This window comes from Lissotriton helveticus, chromosome 7 (genome assembly GCF_964261635.1).
Source record: "Lissotriton helveticus chromosome 7, aLisHel1.1, whole genome shotgun sequence".
In the NCBI taxonomy this organism is placed as follows: domain Eukaryota; kingdom Metazoa; phylum Chordata; class Amphibia; order Caudata; family Salamandridae; genus Lissotriton; species Lissotriton helveticus.
In genome coordinates, this window is record NC_136068.1 from 1,479,027,489 (window position 1) to 1,479,044,021 (window position 16,533).

The 16,533-nt window shown below is 43.4% G+C and overlaps 1 protein-coding gene across 16 annotated transcripts in view; it reads left to right on the top strand.

Moving 5' to 3' along the window:
• Window positions 1-403: 403 nt before the first annotated feature.
• The window catches only part of EPN1 (epsin 1), a 533,434-nt gene continuing 517,304 nt past the window's right edge, over window positions 404-16,533 (top strand). For 8 of the 16 annotated variants that reach the window (XM_078654882.1, XM_078654890.1, XM_078654886.1 and 5 more), the window contains exons 1-2: window positions 416-622; window positions 2,522-2,936. The gene's annotated coding sequence lies outside the window, so the exon portion shown is untranslated. Of the gene's footprint in view, window positions 635-2,521; window positions 2,937-16,533 lie in introns of all 16 variants that reach the window. The other 8 variants (XM_078654881.1, XM_078654889.1, XM_078654894.1 and 5 more) reach the window with 2 other exon arrangements.

Here is a 16,533-nt window from a genome sequence, read left to right on the forward strand (position 1 = left end):
TGTTGTAACCCTATTTATATGACGTCAACACCCAGCTGACGTGCTTTCTACCTTCCTACATCCCATTGACAGCTGTTCTCCCCCCTTCTCTCGCAAGCTCGTTAGACTGAAATAAATACTTGAAACACATTTCAGTTTCCTACAGTTTATTATTGTGTACATCACAACACAGACCATTATCCTTGAGCAAACCTACTTTTCACCGTCCGTGGAAACACTACCCTGCTCTTAAATGTGCGAGGCCCCGCCTTCCCCAGCTGTCACAGGCAAAACCTACAACCACCATAACACTAGACCTACGGAGACACCCACCTTCAATGAGTTCAGAGCTGGACTGAACAGTTCGGCTTCTGACGTGCTTCCTCCCTAAGAACGCCTAGCGAGCTTTCCTCTAATGGGAACTAGACGCTCGCGTGACGGTGTGTGGGGCGGAAGTGGGCGGACGGAAGTGGCGCCATCTTGCTCGGCGGCGGGGCCCGCAATCTCCACCTCTTGGAGTGACTGCGCGCTGGGGCGGCGGCCGCGGGGAGGGAGAAAGCGAGGCAGCGCTTGGTAGTCGCCCCCTTAAGAAGTAAAGGGGTGTTGGCAAAAGAAGGCTGCGAACGTGAGGTCTTGTCGCTGAGTAAGTCAAGAGGTAGGATGGTTGTGACACTGGGTGACAGAAGGGCCAGAGTCCGGGGGTGGGGTTGTTGAGACCACTACCTGGAAAAATGGTAGGTGGCAGCACAGTCAAAGGAGGGCAGTGGTACATACAACCTGTGTTATTGGTAGAAGAGGGTGATCACATACTCGGTCTCGGCGTTGGCTCGGTTGAGTTGACAGCTCAACTAGGTGGGTGACTACCAATTCAAACAGCGAACTGGGTGTGGGAGCGCAATCAACCGAGTTACCGGAGGGTGACAGCTCAGCCGGGGAGGTGGCTCCGTGTGATAAGGAAACTGTAAATGGACGGAGCATGCAGTTACTGATGGCACCATCAAAAAATGTGTGGGATAGTCGAAAGGGAAATAATTTGGTCAGCTAAATTAAGTCGTCAGATGGAGACTGCAACCCAAAAAGGCAGATGCAACTGATTGTTCTTCACATTAGTTTAGTGTAAACCATGCCTAACTAGGTGAAGGGTGATTAAAACACTTATATTTGTTAACCAGATGTGTGCGCACAAATTTCAACAGGATTACAGAAACAACACATTTAAAGGAACGTAGTACATCAAATCATAAAGTTTTGTACGAATGAACACCTCTTTGGAAGCTGCTTTTTGTCTTGATATAGCGCTACTACTTTGATTTAAACGCACAGTACGTTGTTGCTACATTTTGGCCCGTTTCCTATTTTAGTTTTTAGCAGGACGAATTACAAAACACGGAACATGTATTACTGTTTGTGCGTACTACGGAATGGGTGGAGATGAGATATTTTAAAACCGACGCAGAACAGATTCAGCATCAATGATGCTCTTAATTAATGTGCTGTTTTGAATAGTAAATCGTGTTGTATTGTGATTGCATTTATATAGCTCTTACTACCCCTGACGAGGCGTCAAAGTGCTTTTTTTCGGCGAGTAGTACGCTACTCGGGAACCCATAAAGGATTAGAGGTGAATTAGTATAGTGAAATATGAAAGTAATTTGAGTGGTGGATATTAGTCAGTTATTTGGAGCGAGATGGATAGCGGAGGGATAGAAGAGGGGAAATAAGGTTTGCATTTATATAGCGCTGGTTATCCCATGGGTGTTGAAGTGCTTTTTTGGCGAGTAGCATGCTACTCCGGAACCCATAAAGGATTAGTGTTTTTTAATTTGGGTTGTTCATAGGAACCTATTAGTGAAATATATACGCCAGTCTATCCATATCGTCACGTGTGACTATGTAAAAAGTGGTTCGGGTTGCCTCTTTTTTTATAAGCAAAAATGAAGCATCAAATGTAGCTTCTGTCGAGGACCATAAGATTCGTATAGCCTAATTTTCGTAGTTTGTTACCCCTTTTCACTTTTTCCTAAATTGTGATTATTAATTAACACTTATAGCGCCCATCGGACCTTTTTCGAAATGTCTTCTGGTATGGGGATAAGAACATCAAGTTTGCGGAACCATGGTTTTGCGTTTTATTTGTTATTTCTTGCTTCCTCCTATGTCAAATGTCATCTTGTAATCTCTAATTCTGGTTGTGTCTTTCATCTCCAATGTTCCTCTTAACCTATTTGTTTGATAATGTATTAAATATTGCTGGTTATGGTATGTTCTTCTAGTTTTTTAGAGTTGTGCATCTCTTTGTTCATCTTTTATTTTTTTATTTTTTTTAAGCTATCTACCAGTCATTTGGGCAGAGAAATGCTTTTCACTTGAGCTATATAGAGTCCTTGCCTGAAATGACTGTCATTTCGTTTGACTCCAACAAATCAAGACTAGCTGGTCATGGTGAAAGCCACTTCATTTAAAATGTTGTATCCTACTGCCCGTATAAAAATGAGACCTATCCAGCAAAGGACTGATTTCAATTTTGTTTTATTGTTTGCAGGCAGGAAATGTGAAACCACCTAGGACCAGTAAACCATACTGCCAAATTCCTCGTAGACCAGTAGATGGACGTGCCAACCCGAATTTCTGATGCTGCTTTCTTCAAAGGAACTGGATAAATTGCTTTCTGAGCACATAAGCTGCATTTTCATGGGAGTTTGACTTTGTTTATTTGAAAAAGCATTTTCATTTTGAGAACAATGTATTGGATGCGGCAACACTAGATAGTGAAACTGGATTTAAGAGACAGACCTACATAGTATTGGATTTGCACTATATTATTCAAAGGCACCTAAGGAATTTTGTTGTGCAAAGAAACAGATAAAGCTGTGAGAAGAACACGTACTGCTATCAGAAAACACCATTTTGAGTGGTGCAATGCTGGTTTTTAATCAATAAGATCTTCAAAGGATAAGGTAAGCTCACTGTTCTGTAAAATATGCTTCGACATTCTAACCTGCCTTGGTGCAAATTATTTCTTTCACATTTCAGTACTAACTCAATTCGCTTATTATTTTTTACTTTAACCATTGGATAGTTACGCAGAGTTCGTTTTTATTAGACCAATTTCATGTTTCTTGCCCAGTTGCCTCTTGTTTTACCTGTATGGTTTTTTAAACGGATACCAGTTAAATGCTCACGCTTTTGTACAATTTTTCTCTGTACCTATGTATTCCTCTTTCACTTCATTTAAATAGTTTTGACCATGTGGCTTGACATGGTCAAAACCTTATTTAAATTTCTATTTCCGCCTGTCCTTATAAACAGTGTGAGGGAGACTTTACCTCTTGAATACATGGCACAAATAATATAGTGTACTGTTCTTGTGTGTAATCTGAACAACGCTTGGCTAGAATTGGAAGTGGGAAGAGATCCAGTTCAGTTGTCATTGCAGTCAGTACAACCACTCTTCGACTACCCTACCCTGGTCTCTGAAAGTTAGGGAGGTCCAGAAAAGCTTTGCATCTCTGTACAGTTAAGGGGGTACAGAAACAGCTTTGCATCTCAACATGGTTTTCCCTTTAATATAGAATCAGAAATTCAAATGAGAATAAAGCATGTAGGTGCGGAAGTAGGTCAGTAATTGACTTTGTTAAATAATTTCTACTTTTTGATACTTCAGTCAAGCAGCACACCAACCACAATATTTAATAATTTGTTACCACTAAATATTTGCAGTTTATTCTCCTGGCACTGTAACTCCACTGGTCACCACCATAGAAAAAAGAAAATATTTTTGATTTCAATCACAAGGTTGAGATGCTTGTCTAATGTTGCCAACGACTATTGAGTGAATATTCATTCCCTACTATGGTTTTTGTTTAGTGTATTGCAGGGCTGTACGTTTTGCTACATTTTAATCTAGGTTAATTTCTAAGCAATTAACCCTTTCTTCCTTGTCTGTCTTTCAATATCTGCACTTGCTGAACAACCGATTCTGTGGCAGGATCACGCCTACCTTCCAAACACATTCCTGTTCGTCTCACAAAAGATAAAATCAAAACAGACACTGTAGAATTATTTGAATAGTGTGACTAGTCTTTGGGAAGTGGACTTATATTATCCAGTGGGGCTTGCATGAACATTGTAAAATGTGTGAAATTCAGATCCATCTTTTGCATCATCTTTAACTTTAGTTATAAAACGGAAAAAAAGTGCATATTTATTATTTAATTTTCTTCGTTTCCTCACTTGGAGTCCATGCAAACATTTAATATATTTGTGCCCTTTTTATTGTTTTAAACCGGGACATCGTGATTTTTTTTACTGAGCTGCTGTTATGCAGTCTTCTCAGCAACACTTGTGGTGTCACATTTAACTTTAAAACATTATAAATCCTTTGTAGTTCCTCTTATCTTCATATTAGGTTGACTGGACTTCCTGCTGGATGTCGGTCTGCTTTATCACAGCAACAGGAATGTGAAGTTATAAAGTAGTGTGATATCGCACAGCCTCTCTTGTAAGCTCTTCTAGCCTTTACTTAAGAATTCATGTGAGAGTGTTGGCAAATCTTTGAATTTAAGTTATTTCAAGAGGCGTTGGCTGGTAAGAATTGTGGAGAATTTTGAAAATTCATTTTGAACCCTTTCCTTAGTTGGTAAAAGCAAGTCCTTGAAGGTTCCCCTGGAAAAGTACCACATTTGAAAAGATAAAAACTTTTAAAAGTTCTGATCTAGGGTTCTCTATGCAGTGTTGCAACCTTTGAAGGGGTGAAACAATTTGCTACCTTACTTGGGTGAAAGATGTGAAAAGTGTGTTGCAATGATGATGCTGTGGTCTAGTCTTAGTGCCATTTTTAAAATAATACCCCTCTGTGCCAATTCTGCCGTAAGTGAACTAAACGGTCAGCGGTAGAGTATTTATGTGCGGGTAATGTGACAATCCTCTTAGGAGCCTGAGTTTTTGCATATTAAGATCTATCTGACCTTCACCATTTCCTACCCAAGTCTTAACAGTAGGCATGTCTAACATCATAAAATGCAAATCACACCATTATTTTTTATTAAACATATTTCACTTTTATCAGTATATCTTAAAGAAAATAACAGGCATCATTCAGTAGCATTGTTGGAAAAAGGTGTACTCCATCGTTAAGTAGCGTTGCAGAACCCCTTTCAGCAGCAATAAATGGTAGTCTGAGTTTTTCAATATCGCATCACCTGGGAGTAATTCTGGCCCATTCTTTTTTACAACATTGCATAAGGTTGGCTGGTATTTCTGGCATTAATTTATGTTCATACCTCTTTAGGTCCCGTCATAGCATCCTTTTGTGGAGGAGGGGGGGGGGGGGGGTGAGGGTGAGGGGAGAAATCTTGACTTTTATCTGTCCTGAAAATCCTGATTATTTTCTTTTTAAACAATTCTGTCATTGGCTTACTTGTGGGTTTTGTTTGGATCACTGTTCTGTTGTATGATCCACATCGGGCTACACTTTGGCTGGTAGACAAATGGTCTCCACATTTCCTATAAAATGCACTGGTATACAGAGAGAGTCGTGGTGGGCTCTGATTATGAGTCCTCCAGGTCTTGCTGCTGCAAAGCAGGCCCACATTATCATCCTTCCACCAGCATGCTGTATGGTTAGTATGACTTGTGGTGATAGTGTTTGGTTTTCACCCAACTTGCCATTGTGCATTACAGTCCAGCAACTCCACTTTGTTCTTATCTCTCTAGAGGACATTGTTTCACAATCTTGTAGTTTATTTGGGTGCTGTTTTGCAAACCCAACCAGTCCAAAAATACTTTTTAGGTCTCGCCTCTCAATGCGCATGCGCATTGAGCGAAGCGAGACTATAGGGGCTTAAACAGACTTAAACTAACTGGCGATTTGATGCTGTGCCCGTGCGCTTTTAGGTCAATGCGCAAGCGCATTTACCTAAAATGCGCGTGCACAGCATCAAATCGCCAGCCATCTGTTCCCCAGCAGCTCTTCCCGCTCCGCCCCACAAGCTTCCCCCAGCGTGCGCTCTGGCTCAGCCGCACTCCTCCCACACCTTTGAAGTGAAGCTTCACTTCAAAGGCCCCTGCTGCTTCATGCCGTGTCGCATTTCTCCTCCCCCCCCTCCCCACAGCAATGCCCTCCGTCTTGTTTTTGTTTTTATCGTTTCAGTTATTCCCATTTAATCCACACTTTTTCTGTGCACTTTCATTGCCGCTATTCTGTACCTCGTACGGACAGAGCCAACCTGCAGCCCCTTGGAGTCTGCTTGTTACAAGTCTTGCCATACTGTGCCTTTTGTGGTGGCCGTCCTTCAGTCCGGTGTCCCTTTTCCTAGTCTGTGTTCTTTCATCATTTGATACACTCTCTCCCAAACTGTCTGCTCTCTATGTTACTTATAGTCTTTGCTGTCTCTCATGGAGTATCCCCCTTCCCAGGAATACACTTGCACTATTTGCCCTTATTGCTAGTATTGTTCTTCTCTCCCTGTGCCGTCCATGTTCGTGCCCACTGTCCAAATCTGTAGCCTTTCTAGTGCTGTGTCACCTCCCGTCTTGCTCTGCTGTCCTTGTTATCTCGGTGTGTATGCACCCTTCTATTTCATTTTAGCTCTCCTGAGCAGTGCCTTTCTATGTCATCTTTCACTCTGGGCATTCTGTTTTCTTTGTCACACACTCTGCCTTCGCAATGGTCGATGCTCTTCCTTCCACATTATGCACCAATTCTCCTAATCTTCGCCCTCTTGTATCCCTTTGTACCATCTCCATCTTTGCTTCTTCTCTCAGCATTTGCCTATTTTTCCTCCTGCTTCTCATTCTGAGCCCTACAATGCCACCAGCCGCCTGCCTGCCTCGCATTACCAAATCAAAGGCAGCCCAGCCTCCCTCCCACAAGCTTATCAGCGTGCGCTCACACATCAAAGCCATCAGCCTCCCTCCCACCTCCCCCCTAATTGCTTTGCTTTCACTTTCACGGCTGCGAGGCCATGAGCTACTTTAAAGGGATCCGCACCCCGCAAATGCTATAGGTGTCACATTTGCAAAAGTTATAACTATTGGCATTGTAAATGAGAAAGCTATTCATTTAAAATACAACACATAAATAAAATAAATGTCATTTATAAGACCAATAGTTCAAACTTTCCTAATGCGAGACCTATTGCATTTCCAATGCTTGTTTGTATGGCTAGGGTTTGTATCCCGACCGCCCTTCCTTGGCAGCCATATTTGTTCATTCTTTTCCAAATGGTAAAATCATGAACTCCGTTTTACCATATTCTTAGAGGACTGTTGCTTTGTATGAAGCTTTGGGATTCTGCGTCATTTCAGGGAGAATTGTACAGTTTAGGTGTAAATTTGCCAGAACACCCACTTCTAGGTAGATTGCCTGTGGTGCTTTAAATTGTCACTGTTTGTTAATGACCTTTCTCATTTGGAATAATGGACCCCATCTTGTGGGGAAACCGCTATATAATCCATTTCAAACTAATGAGCAGCATCACTTCTTTCTCTGAAACTATCACCGTATTGACGTAGGCAAGCTGTGGTTCCTCATACTTGACTGCTCCAGACCAAACTATCAAAGTTTCTGATTTTCTTTCAGCACAGATAGTATCATTTTCTGATTGAGTAATTATGTGCACTTGTTTAGTAGCATCCACTTATCTTTCCTGATATGGAAGTGGAAATAGTGAACAGAACTCATTTTTTATGCAAGGATTCTGAATGTTGGCTGGTATTTTTTGTTTAATAATGTCTTACTTGTCACAAGCTTAGATTTGTTTACTGTTTTGACCTGGTAAGTACTATTTGAAGGTCTTCTGTGTCTTAAACCATATAATCTTAGAGTGAACATTCTTTTAACATGACTAAATCTGTATGTGGTGCTAGTATTTTTGCAGCTAGTTACTTAGTAGCATCCGTTCTGAATCTTTTCATGAATCGCTGGTTAACTGCTTAGCACTGATAAAAGCGGGGGGATTGGTGAATGCTGGCCACTGCCAAAACTAGATATTGCACATGGTGCACAAGTTTGCAATAATTGATTCAGGGGGAGCCTATGTATGTCTTGCTCACTGTCATTAAGGGAAGTGTTTCTTAGAATACGCCCAGAAAGTTACGTGAAATTACAGACCTGAATCTCTAACTTAGTAATTTTCCACAGACACATTCGGATGTATTCCTTCCAGCAGTTAACAGTAGTTGATTCCTGTTGAATACAAAGAAAAGATTTGAGTTTAAAATTCCCCATTAATGCGTTTTTGTATTTTATTATGCCTTTTCTGATTTTAATGTGCCATTGTGACTGAGTATACTGTGTTCACTTTGACAACTTAAGGAAGGAAGTTAAGACTCTCCTATGATTTTTAAGTATGATTTCAGTTAAAGGCCTTAACATATTTCTGAATCACCTGCAAATTATAGTCGTTGTGTTTTAATGTAGAATTCCTGGTTAATCTGTATGAACGTTCCAGAGCATAGGAATGCCCCACCCACAATATTAAGTATTACCATGTGCCATCACTTGGTTGAACTCCTAAAATGCTATATCAAATGTTAGCAAGTCAAAGATGGTAGCATGTTGCACCTTGGTTTCAACAGTTCTAACCATGAACAGCACCTTTACTGGTCCCACAGCATAAGCCCATAAAACAAAACTGAATGGAACAGCCACAGGACTGGAAATTGGGCTTTAGCCGACTGAAAGCAACCAATGTGCAATTAAGCATTTAACATATCCTGGCTCAAGAATGATTTTCATTATTACTATTAAAGCACTAAAACAAGTAATCGGCCAGTTAAGAACTAAAAGTTTCAGAATTAAAATTGTAAAAATGTTATTAATTTTCTTAGGGTCCGAGGGGTATTGTTGGGCATGGGTTTATTGCTTGGCTACATATGCTGCTAAAGACTTGCCATCCGCCTCCAACAAGGGTAAAATAAGGGAATATACTTCAGCAACCCAGAATGACCACTGTCATTTTCAGTAATTACTGATGTTTCCTTTAGCCTAATTGAAAATTAGTAAGGAACAGTAGTCTTCTGCCTATACCAAACTGTTAGGCATTGTCTTGTGGCATCATGAATACAGTGTACGATATGGACTCTCATATAACAATATATGCTACACAAATATCTTAGAGCCCTGTTGTCTTCAGTGGCCTCCACTCCCTCAGTTTCTAGTACGTTTGAAGTGTATTTGTTATGGTAAACTGTAAGTCTGTGTAACCAAGGCCTCACTGTTGAGTTATTAAGTGCAAAGGAGAGCTCCAGGTAAAAATTAAATATTTATTGTAGTAGGAAACTACAGACCAGGGAGCTGTGACCATATCCCCAATCCTTATTCTTGCAGAAGGAGAGGTATACAGAACAGCCACCGGTTTAATAAATATTTCGCCAGCCCTCATCCTCCTTAGTACCGCCCCCCATGAACCCCCATTCTACGGAGTCAAACGCTTTTTCTGCGTCTAGGAAGACTGCAGCAGCTTTAATCCTAGCATTACCATGTTGTACTGCCCGAAAAAAGTGCGCATATTGTGTGTTAAGTTACGCCACGGGTCAAATCTCGCCTGCTCCGTGTTGGCCAATGTCGGAACTAGCGGTGCGAGACGATTGGCAAGAATCTTAGCATATATTTTAGTATCTACAATCAATAGGGACAGTGGGCGGAACGAGGAGCACTCATCCGGAGGCTTACCAGGTTTCTGAATAGTGACTATTAGAGTCTCTCTCATTGATGGGAACATCTCTCCTGATTCATTAATTTCTTCAAATAGTGTTACCAAATGAGGGACTAGTAAATCCCTGAACTCTTTGTAAAAAGCCACTGTTAGGCCGTCCTGCCCCGGGGCGCTTCCTGAGCGTCTCTTAAATTTCCCAAGCCTCCACCGGTCTCCTCCGACATGCTCAATGCTCGTTCGTGAGCCAAGGGAGCTTTATGTGCTCACGGTAGTCCAGAACATTGATTTCATCTACATTCGCACGAGAGAGATATAATTCAGTATAATACTGGCCAAATTAGTGTGCTATACTTTCGGGATCGGTCAACGACTCACCCCTCTTCCGTCCGAATTGCGGTGATCTCAGAGGACTCCCTCATGTATGAGCACTGCCGTAGCAACTTCTCCATCGCTTTAGGAACACGTGGGTTAAGGTCTAACCCACCTAGCCGTGTTTCTCCGATTCCCATCCTTGTTTAAACTAACTATATTGATTTAAACTACCTGTATTGATCTGTTTATAACTGTGATCATCCCCGTTGCCACAAATCAGAGTGCACGCACACTACCCGCCATACCACTTCAAGATGGCGCCCATGTCCAGTAGCCTCCTCTGACTCCAACATGGCTGCGACTCTCACCTGCTAGAATTTCCGGTGGGCTAAGCTCGAGCACCATGACGCGGTCACTTGGCGCTTCGCGCCGTTTCCTGGTACATTAACAGCTGGTCTGGGACGGGATAGCTACCTTCCCAGAGGCAGCATTCGGAGTCTGGTTTCCCACAGAGTGGGCGCGTTAATAAGTACTTCTACCCTTCTTCCCCAAAGAAGCCCACGAGTTAAGATACACCAACAATTCAGGAGGCTCTGGTGGTGGAAATCACACCGTCTAATGTCCAGGTTCCCTACATTTGGTAAATGTGCCTCCCATTTGCTATGGGCGGAGGCCTCGGATGTCGGACGGCAGTTGTGACGCCGGATTGCTGGACCGTGGGGGCGTGTCCGATCCTATCGGATCCCGTGCATCCCGGCCTGCTTCTGTACACCACCCTGCAGGCACTCAGCCCCTTCCGTACCTGGAAGGGATGACGACATACACCTTCGGTTGGCGTTGTATAGACCTGTCAACTAACAGTTCTACCAACTGTGGACACCGTTTTTTAGGTCTCGCACCTGCGAACCGATCGCAAAGCGTACGTCGCTGCGAGACTCTATTGTAATCGTTTCTGCTTACAAGAAGTCAAGGGAGATTGGAGACAAGTGATGCGCACGTGCAACCTTGCCGAATCGGATCAGGTCGCGCGCACGTTCCTAATCTCCTGTCTCCCATGACTCCTTGTAAGCAGGCACGCACACACCCAGAGACACACACACACACACCCAGAGACACACACACACACACCCAGAGACACACACACACCCAGAGACACACACACACACACACCCAGAGACACACACACACCCAGAGACACACACACACACACACACACACACACACACACACACACACACACACACACACACACACGCACACGCGCACGCACACGCGCACACACACACACACACACACACACCCCCACCCCCCCCCCCACCCCCCCCCCCAACCGTGGCACCACCAACCGTGGCACTACCGTTGGAGCCCCTCACGGGGGACTCGATATCTTCAGAATGCCCCCACTCACCGGTACTCGTCTCCGGGAGGCGGTGGCGGTCTCTTCCTTCGGTGCGGGGCTCTCACCTCACGGGAGTCCCACTAGCGCCAACCGCCCTTCTCCTCCTGCCCACACGTCCAGGTGCGGGGTGGGCTCCCGCCTGGGCTTCCGGTTTGTCTTGTCGTCCCGGGCGGCGTCCGTCAAAAGATCGATGTAAATGTACAGGAATTTATATAGCGCAAATCACCAAGCGGTCTCTAAGCGCTTGCTTAGGGAACCCGTCCTGGTATTCCCCTGTGAGATAACCCCGGCAGGTTATCCGCAAGGTGAAAGCCAGGCATCCCGCCGCGAGGGGCCGTTGTGGAGATTAAGCAAGCTATTGCCCAGAGTCGCAGAGTGTGAACCCGTGAATCGAGTAGGCACCGGAGCGAGAATTGTCAAGTCCATGGACATTTTAGGACTCAAGACCCCGCCGAGCCGGGAATTGAACACTGGTCCCGGGCTGACCTCTGCTTCCCGGTCTGCCTCCTCTAACCAGTGAGCCACACTTCTCCACTCGATAACAAACAACGGACGTTGAGTTGGATTTACGGATGGCCCGTGTAAGTAGCTGGCGGGTGGTCAATTTAGTTTCTCGCTTGCTCTAAATCACATAGATGATTTAGCATTTCCCCATCCACATTTCGCAAACTTATAGAAAACATGTAACCGGAATGATTTCGATTCACGTCCGAACCGTGTAACCTGCACATTTCATTTGGCGCCGGTGAGCGGAAAAAGAACCCGCTCTGGGCTGGATAGTGAGCGCCGGGCTTGGGCAGCGCTTTCTGGGGCCTGTTTCATTTGTTAATGTGAGTGCTGCTGTGGCTTGGTCGTCAGTTTGCCTCATTAATTTGCGCAGCACAAAGGCTGACAAGACGCTGTACCATCTGTTTGTTCTTTGTCTGTGCTACTTGTTCATCTGCCCCCTCCACAGCTGGCTGCCCCTCACTCTTTTTACGCACCAATGTTTATAATACAGTTGCCTTGATGTTTGAAGATCACCCGCAAGAATGATTCATTTTCCCTATGTCCGTTTAGGGGTTCAGATCGATAACAGTTGGTACGCAACAAGAAAGATGGACATTCGTCACCTCTTCGTTAACCAATATATCAGTTGAATTACCCGATAAAACTTCGTGCTGCCTGTCTGAAGTTATAACACACTCACTATTTTGTGTTTGATACCGTAACGACCAGAGCTGCTGACTTTGGAACTGGGAAATAAGGTTCGAGTCTAACGTTTGAGCTGTTAGTTGTAGCCCCATTACATACATTTTTCTCTTGTTCATGATCATACGAACTGAAGTATTAGCATTTCAGAAAATAAGGAGATTACAAATACTTTAAGCTGCTGTTAAAAACAATGATGAAAATGTGTATTCTACAGAGATACCCTGCAGCAATTATTTATTTGAGAATAAGTAACTAGCCACACACAGACCGTGGCAGTTGCTTACGCTATAAGTGAGACTGTCCATGTCCAATGAAGTTATATTAACACTGACAACAATGAGATTATGTAAACTGAAGCTATCGCTTGCCAGTGGATTCTTTAATATTTTGATTCCATAAGGCTTCTTTGACAAGATGTCTTAAAAGTGAACCTCTTCAGAGTCCTCTCCTAACCTTTCAGTCCCAGGATATATCGGGGTATAAAAACAAACCTCACAACTTTCCGAATGCATAGTCACAGTGGCTCCCTTGGTGGTTTCTGCTGGCCTTAACCGTATTAGGACTAGTGTTATGCAGTCCACTGCAGAGCTGGCCTCCTTTGAGAGTGACCTGCGCTAGCTAGGGTGAGACAGTAGATGACCTTCTGACTCCCCATCTGGGGCCATCAACATGCTGCCCGCTTGTAAAAATAGGGTTTAATGTTGCATCACCCCCTGCAGACTAAAGGGTTCCCAGATCAACCTGCACATTGTGGTACTGTTTAGTGATCCATACGTATTGCCACTTACTTTTCCATTCTGGCATCAGATAAAGGTCAATCTATGCCATTAGAGCATCAGTGGATAAGGTCATTCCAGAGGACCATCTTCCAATAACTATATGGACCTTGTGTTCTACTGGGTCTGTCCCTGCCCTGAGGGGATCCCTTCTAGGTAGGGCTCCCAGGATAAAACACTCCTTGCTGGTTGAAATGCAGCAACTGTCACAGAATCACTCTCGATCTGGCTCTCTGCACCTGTCTAGCACCTCTCGACCAATCTGTCCAATCGCAGCACACTCTACCTGTGCACACTCGAAACCAGGCCCTGCTTTCTATTCTTCCTGAGTTTAGGAAAACAGTTATCCCAACTTCTTTAAGCCATATCTGCCAATGTGACATATGAGGGCCAACAGAGACATGCACAAAGTTGTTGTACACTACTAATTGTGCTAATCCCTCCATTGACTTAGCCCGCATTTATATAGCAATTCGCCTTGTAGAAGGGGAACTCCGTATGAGTTTATGCGGTGATGTCTGCCAGCATTGTCTCTTCTCACATTGTTGTAATTCTGGTACTGTTGGAAGCTGCACGATCAAACACTATTAATCTATTTTTACAAATATGTCCAGTTGCAATCTTAATTTTATATTCAATGAGAACTTTGTTAATGAAGTACAAGGGTATTTTTTTTCTCATTATTTCCTTGATGATCTTGATTTAATTGCATATCTATTTTCATTTTGCTTATTAGAACAACCACCTGTCTTTTATTTCAGAGTTGTAAGAAAAGCCCACTTATGCGGATTAGTTAAATGAATGCTGTATGAATGGTGTAAAATTGCCATGGACCTTTGTTGTCAGTCATGCTTTGACATTTAAATAGCCATATAGGCAAATCAGGCTTGAAAAAAGGTATTCACATAATTCTTTTGGCAGTGCAAACCGCACAGGCAAGAGTCTGAGCTAATGAAAATAAGAAAGCAGATCTACATCATATGTAGTTCTTACCTGAAAGACTGGTTTCCTTTTCTGATAGATTGGTCTGTTGGTCAAAGTACTGTCTGTCCTCACTAATGAAAATTCCGAATGGCCTCCTAGAAGTCTCTTATGAGCACGTCAGATGAAACGCTGAGGTCGAGTACACTATACATTCACTGGAACTATGGCTTGGTGCACCTGATCAATATAAAAATGACAAATGCTTGTCTCCTTCTGTCTGTGTATTTTCTCTGAATTTCAGAATGTTGATAGTTTTTTTTTTTGGGTTGCTACTTCGGTATGGCTGTGGGCTTAGCTGGTCGTGTGCTAAGGACTCGTGTTTTCTACTTCCGCTGCTTTCTCATTGAGATCATTTTGGGTTTAATATGGCTTAAATCACAGTTGTGTCACTAGTGATAGCTGAGTATCTGTTGGATAACGTTTATCATAAATATACGGGGGGCTTCTTGCCTTACATGTATACAGGTGTTCCAGTTTATGCTGGCATATATTTATTTTGTGTGTTTTAAGGACTGTGAATTGTTAGATCTGTTTCTTCTCGGTGCATGTATGACGACCACAGTGCTAGTAAAATGTTTGTGTTGAACACAATCTGAAGTGCGATTTGCTTTACATTACATTGAAACTGACGATTCTGTGAAAGGTAGGGTTGAAACATTTATTTGAAAGCTTGTATTCGGTCATACCCACGAAAATACTACAGTTTTATCAATCAACATTGTTTCTTAGAAATAACGTAAAAAACCTAACCCTCCTCTTAACCCCACGCTTTGAGCATGGCCCTAATATTTAATCTTGCATAATTGCAAATAAAAAAAAAAAATTTATGCAAAGCATTGTCATTTACAATGCCAGTAACTCAAACTTTAATGCTGCGAGACCTATTGCATTGTAAATGCTTGTAATTTGTTGTGCCTTTTTACATTACCCTACCCGATGGCCACTCCCTCTAGGACACTTGTAGGATGAACGTATCCACTTGATGCCACAATTCCCGAAGGGGCAATTCTTATACTTCATTTAGGTGAGTGGCCACAGGTGTTATTATTCTGCTGCCTGCTTGCCACAACATAAGGCTTTGTTTTACTTTATTTTAACACACAAAAAGCTACATAACTATACGCCACTTGCACTCTGTATTTTTCCATTTGTAATTAGTACCATAATGCTGTGCTATAACCTTGTTGGACACCATGCAGACAAGTGGCACTGTGACAGTCCGGGCAGGATTAGTCAGACTATAAGTGACTATTGTTTTTATACACTTGTGCTCTCTCTTAGATTGCCTACTGCACTTATGGACACCGGACACCTCAGGTGCCAACAAGACTCGTAATATTCAGGTTACTACACCACGTGATCAGTCACTCAGTGTAGATCACAACAATTTTCTAGTTATAGGTCCTGAAGAATTGCCGCTTGATCCCAGATGGGACATACAAGGCAAGAAACACGTTGACAAAATGAGAAATTATTTTTGAGCAAATGCTTATATCATCATTATAGACAGTCGCCACCACTACCCTTTTAACCAAGGTGGGAGACAGGATTATTAAATTAGTTGCCCTGACCTCCCTCTACTTGTTTTGGTTTAAATCATTTTTATTGCATTTCAAGAAATAAAACACAAAACAAGGCAGGCAGTGCAATTCTCGTGGAACACCCCCGGTCCCTGATCCCCGCCCCCCCGCCTCTCGGCTAACCAAAGTGCGAACGGGAGCAGGAGATGTGTCCATGCGAGCAGGCGTGGGCTTGGTGCTGAGTGACGGAGCCTCGGACAACCCCAACTGAACAGTCCCCCTAACCTACCCCCCCCCCCCCCCCCCTCCTCCCTGGACCCCCCCCTCCGGTGTGGGCAGAACGCTGATGGAAATTGTGATAGTGACTCTAAAAGCTCTAAGTGGATGAGGCAGCTGGTCTGTGAAAATCGTCAGCGAGGCGGAGAACCTTAAGGTATTTAGGGCAGGTTAACTCATTGAATTCCTCGGATAGAAGGTCTACTAGGGGTTGCCAGGTGTCAAGGAACATGTCTTGTGTCTGGGTGAGGGTGGCCTGTATCCTTTCCATGCCCAAAGTGTACTAAAGCCTGTGCAGCCACCCCGTGTGTGTGGGTTTCCGTGTGGTGCCCCATAACGAGAGAATGTGTTGTCACCAGCCCCATTTGTTTACCCCTGAGGGATTTGAGCGGAAAGGTGATTTTGTTGGGTAGGCCCAGCAGTGTATAAGCTGG